A 5,494-nucleotide genomic window follows, 5' to 3' on the forward strand; every position below is an offset into this window, starting at 1 on the left:
TGAACTGTTAAATAATTGAGGACACTTGAGTACTGCATGTTTATGATTAGTATTAATATAGCTCGACAGAGTATATTAATTAGTCTAGGGAATTCCGTCGAATGCATGAGTAAAAGTCGAGTGTAATTATTTAAACACGAGTGGTAGGTGAACTGCTAATTCCCAACAAATTCATTTCTCAATTGATTTAATCTAAATTAATCATTGCTTTCTTGAATACGTTTTCTTTGCATTTTAATTATTTTAGTTGTTTAATTTACATTAGTTTAATCATCAACTCATTTTATCGTTGCTAAAGAAATTTTACTTGAAAATAAAAATAGTGTAACGCAGTCCTTGTGGAACGATACTCGTATTCACTTACGTTTATTATAACTTGACTATCGTGCACTTGCGATATTTAAATCGAGCTTTCATTTATAAAATAAATTTTGGGACTATTCACTGTGCAAGTTTTGCTCGATCAAGTTTTTGGCGCTGTTGCCGGGGACTGTTGATTCACAATTTTTTATTTTTTTTTCATTTAAATTCTTTAGTATTATTTATTTTATTGTTATTTGATACTCTCATTGTGTTGCAGATTTTTCTTGTGGTGCATACGAAGATCACTCGAGTTTAAGCTTGAGCCTTTTGACCCCGAGATTGAACGCACAGCTAGACGTCGACTACAGCAGCAAAGAGCGTAGGAAAGAATGGAAGACGATCAACACAGAGAGGAGCCAAGGCGTATACCGATGATGGATTATGCACAGCCGTCTCTTGATGGAGCACGTCCAAGCATCGTAAGACCAGTCATCCGAGCTAATCAGTTTGAGATCAAGCCAGCTATCATTCAGATGCTTCAGAACACTATCCAATTTGGGGGAAGTGCACTTGACGATCCTAATTCTCATATAGCTGACTTTCTTGAAATTTGTGATACTTTTAAGTTTAATGGCGTGTCTGATGATACTGTTTGTTTGCGTTTATTTCCATTTTCACTGAGAGATAAAGCTAAGTCGTGGTTAAACTGTTTGCCTGTAGGGTCTATTACTACATGGGAGGATATGGCAGAGGCATTCCTGATCAAGTACTTTCCTCCGTCGAAGACTATGTAGCTTAGAGCCGACATTACTAGTTTTGCTCAATATGAGCAAGAGTCACTTTACGAGGCATGGGAGCGCTACAAGGACTTGTTGAGGAGATGTCCACATCATGAGCTGCCTCTTGGGTTAGTTGTTCAAACTTTCTACTACGGTCTGCTTACTCCTAATCGTACTATGATAGATGCTGCTGCCTGTGGTAACTTACTGAGAAAAACGGCTGAGGAAGGATATGAGTTATTGGAGGAGATGGCTGCTAGTAGCTATCATCCTCAGTCTGATAGGCAGAGACGAGGTGCTGGAGTTAATCAAGTTAATGATTTGTCGGCGGTTTCAGCACAGTTAGAGGCTTTGAATAAAAAGATTGATGGGATGAGCATGAGTGGGTCGGCTATGCGTCTGCAAGAAATTTTCTGTGATAAGTGTGGGGGTGAGAACGACGTGCAGGATTGCCAAGATGGCAATCCATTCTATGTGCCTGAGGGAGCACCGGTAAAACAAGTGGGATTCCAGAACCGTCCTAGAAATGACCCTTATTCGAACACATATAATCCGGGATGGAGGAATCACCCAAACTTTTCATGGGGAGGTCAAAACAACCAAAATCGCCAACAAAGAGGTCCACCATATGGGATGCACCAAAGATTCAAGCCAGAACCGCCTCGGGAGGAGAAGTCCAATTTAGAGCAAATGATGACTAAATTTATTTCTGCAACAGAGACGGGATTTCAGAACCAAGATGCATCCATAAAGGGGTTAGAGAATCAAATTGGACAATTGGCTAAGTTGATTGTTAATAGGGAGCAAGGAGCTTTGCCAAGCAACACGGAAACTAACCCAAGAGAACATGTGAAGGCTGTGGAATTGCGTAGTGGAAAAGCACTCGAGTCTAATGAGGAAAAGACCAAGCACGGTGAGGATGAGGTGGAAAATCGAGGAGGTAAGTCTTCTAACTCTACATCTACACCTATTGCACAGAATAAAATTTTTATCCCTCCACCTTTTCCTGCAGCAATGAAAAAAGCTAAATTAGATGCACAATTTGGTAAATTTCTTGAGATATTTAAAAAATTGCATATTAACATTCCTTTTGCTGACGCTTTATTGAATATGCCAAGTTATGCAAAATTCTTGAAAGATATCTTAGCAAATAAGCGGAAGCTAGAAGATCATATGACGGTGAATTTGACTGAAAATTGCTCCGCTTTAGTTCAAAACAAGATGCCTCCTAAGCAAAAAGATCCACGGAGTTTCTCTATACCTTGCATTATTGGTGACATTAATTTTCATAAAGCTCTATGTGATCTTGGTGCGAGTATTAATCTGATGCCTTTTTCTGTGTTTAAGAGACTGGGATTAGGTGAACCCAAGCCAACTAGGATGTCGTTGCAGCTGGCTGACAGATCTGTCAAGTATCCACGTGGGATTATCGAAGATGTTTTGGTGAAAGTGGATAAGTTTATTTTTCCTGCAAATTTTGTGGTACTTGATATGGAGGAAGATTTAGAGATGCCTTTAATCCTAGGGAGACCGTTTCTGGCTACAGGGAAAGCACTGATTGATGTTGAAGAGGGGAAATTGAGACTGAGAGTTAGAGAAGAAGAAATTATTTTTGATGTCTTCAATACTCTCAAGCACACAATGCACAATGATAGTTGTTTTCGTATTGATGTCTTGGATTCTCTCGTTTGTGATTTTATACTGGATGGATTGAAATAACCATTGGAGGCCACTCTCACTACTGAAAAGCAGGAGGACGAGCTAGACGAGGAAAAGATGGAGATGGTAGCTCACTTGAATGCCATTCCACCTTGGAGAAAGCAAGTGAGGCTTAGACTAGAGGAATTGGGAGACAGAAAAGATTTAATGCCTCAAAAGTCAAGCCTAGAGGAGCCACCTACTTTGGAGCTCAAACCACTACCTCCACATCTCAAGTACGTATATTTAGGAGAAAATAATAAATTGCCTGTTATTATTTCCTCTTCTTTGACAGATGATATGGAGAGTAAGCTCTTGGGAGTCCTTAAAGAGCATAAAGGAGCATTCGCTTGGAAGGTTTCGGACATAAAAGGGATAAGTCCTTCGATCTGCATGCACAAAATTCTGATGGAAGATAAATAATCACCTCTAGCACAACCACAAAGGAGACTCAACCCAAAGATGCAAGAGGTAGTAAAAGCTGAAACAATTAAACTTCTGGATGCAGGTATTATCTATCCTATCTCTGATAGTGCGTGGGTAAGTCCTGTACAATGTGTGCCTAAAAAGGGTGGGATTACTGTTATTACTAATGAAAAAAATGAGTTGATTCCCACTAGAACTGTTACGGGTTGGCGTGTGTGAATAGATTATAGGAAATTGAATGATGCAACCCGTAAAGATCACTTTCCCTTGCCATTTATCGATCAAATGATTGAACGATTAGCAGGTCATGAATTTTATTGCTTTTTAGATGGATATTCGGGATACAATCAAATCACAATTGCACCTGAGGACCAAGAGAAAACTACTTTCACTTGCCTTTATGGTACTTTTGCGTTTAGGCGTATGCCCTTTGGTTTATGCAATGCACCTGCAACATTTCAAAGATGCATGACCGCTATCTTTCATGACATGATTGAAAATTTCCTTGAAATTTTTATGGATGATTTCTCTATTTTTGGCTCCTCATTTAATGAATGTTTAGAGAATTTGAACTTGGTGTTAATTAGATGTGAAGAGAGTAATTTGGTGTTAAATTGGGAGAATGGTCATTTTATGGTTCAAGAGGGGATTGTGTTAGGACAAAAGGTATCAGAGAATGGAATTGAGGTCGACAAGGCCAAGGTGGAAGTAATAAAAAACCTACCACCACCTTCATCAATAAAAGGAGTTAGAAGTTTCCTAGGGCATGCTGGTTTTTATAGGCGTTTTATTAAAGATTTTTCTAAAATTGCTAAACCTTTATCCTCTTTGTTGATGAAAGATGTTGAATTTAATTTTGATTCTACTTGTCTGCATGCATTCGAGATACTCAAGGAAAGCTTGGTGACAGCACCTGTTCTGACTGTCCCTGATTGGGAGTTACCGTTTGAGGTGATGTGCGATGCTAGTGATACAGCTGTTGGTGCGGTGCTGGGTCAAAGGAAGAACAAGGTATTTCATACCATCTACTATGCAAGTAAGACTTTAAATGATGCTCAATTGAACTACGCTACTACTGAAAAGGAATTACTTGCTATAGTATTTGCTTTCGACACATTTCATTCATACCTTGTTCTGTCTAAAGTAACTGTGTATACAGATCATTCGGCCCTAAAATACTTGCTTGCTTAGAAAGATGCGAAACCTAGGTTAATTAGGTGGATTTTATTATTGTAAGAATTTGATCTCGAGATTTGAGATAAAAAGGGTGTGGAAAATGTAGTTGCTGATCATCTGTCTAGGCTTGAGCATGTTAGAATTAAGGGCATTGACGATGATATAGATGACTGGTTTCCTGATGAACAATTGCTTGAGGTCAATGCGTACCCTTGGTATGCCGATTTTGCAAATTTTCTTGTCACTGGCACACCTCCACTTAATTTATTGTTTCACCAAAGAAAGAAATTCATTTCAGACGTGAAATATTATTTTTGGGAGGAACCGTTTTTGTTTAAGATTTGTGCAGATTCCATGACAAGAAGATGTGTGGCGGAGGAGGAAACCAATCAAATTCTGAACCATTGTCATGACCGTGAGGTAGGTGGTCACTTTGGACCCATACGGACGGCATCTAAGGTACTTGAATGTGGCTTCTATTGGCCAACTCTTTTTAAGGATGCTCGTTTGTATGTTCTCAATTGTGATAGATGCCAACGCACAGGTAATGTGGGGACCCGGACGCTAATCAAGTTCTTAATCATCATTGGGACTAATTAATCAATTATAAACAGGGTCTAAAATTTTTCTTTTAATATACACAGCGAAAACGTAATGTAATTAAATTCAAATTACATATTAAACATAAACATACACATCCTGTATTATCTACAAGGATTCAACTAGGTTCAACTACATATCAGTGCTGAATCCTAAGTTGCTTCGAAGCCCGGATCTCCACGCTATCTAGTCCAGCCTCTTTCTTTTCTTGACCCTGAACCTGCCCCACCTGTTGTCATGCACACATACAAAACAAGACAACAGCCGGATAACTCCGGTGAGATATAAATATCCCAGTATAAACAATGTAAACATGCAGTCATATAAAAGCATATACGAAAGCATATAAGAATTATTCATAACATGTCTCAAATCAGAAACATAAATCCATATCAAACATTCAATAATCATGAATGGTATAAACAATGTAAATCAACATGTCATATCAGACTCCACTCAACCGACACGTCATCTCAGACTCGACTCCACTGACGCGTCGTCTCAGACTCGAC

At 38.9% G+C, this 5,494-nt stretch overlaps 1 non-coding gene across 1 annotated transcript; it reads right to left on the reverse strand.

Annotated features, from left to right (window-relative positions):
• Positions 1 to 1,095: 1,095 nt before the first annotated feature.
• Positions 1,096 to 1,201, reverse strand: LOC140828733 (small nucleolar RNA R71). Its single transcript, XR_012117300.1, has one exon. It is a non-coding gene; the product is annotated as a small nucleolar RNA R71 (small nucleolar RNA).
• Between the last annotated feature and the right edge of the window lie 4,293 nt (positions 1,202 to 5,494).

The sequence above is a fragment of the Primulina eburnea genome, chromosome 3 (genome assembly GCF_022965805.1).
Source record: "Primulina eburnea isolate SZY01 chromosome 3, ASM2296580v1, whole genome shotgun sequence".
NCBI lineage: Eukaryota > Viridiplantae > Streptophyta > Magnoliopsida > Lamiales > Gesneriaceae > Primulina > Primulina eburnea.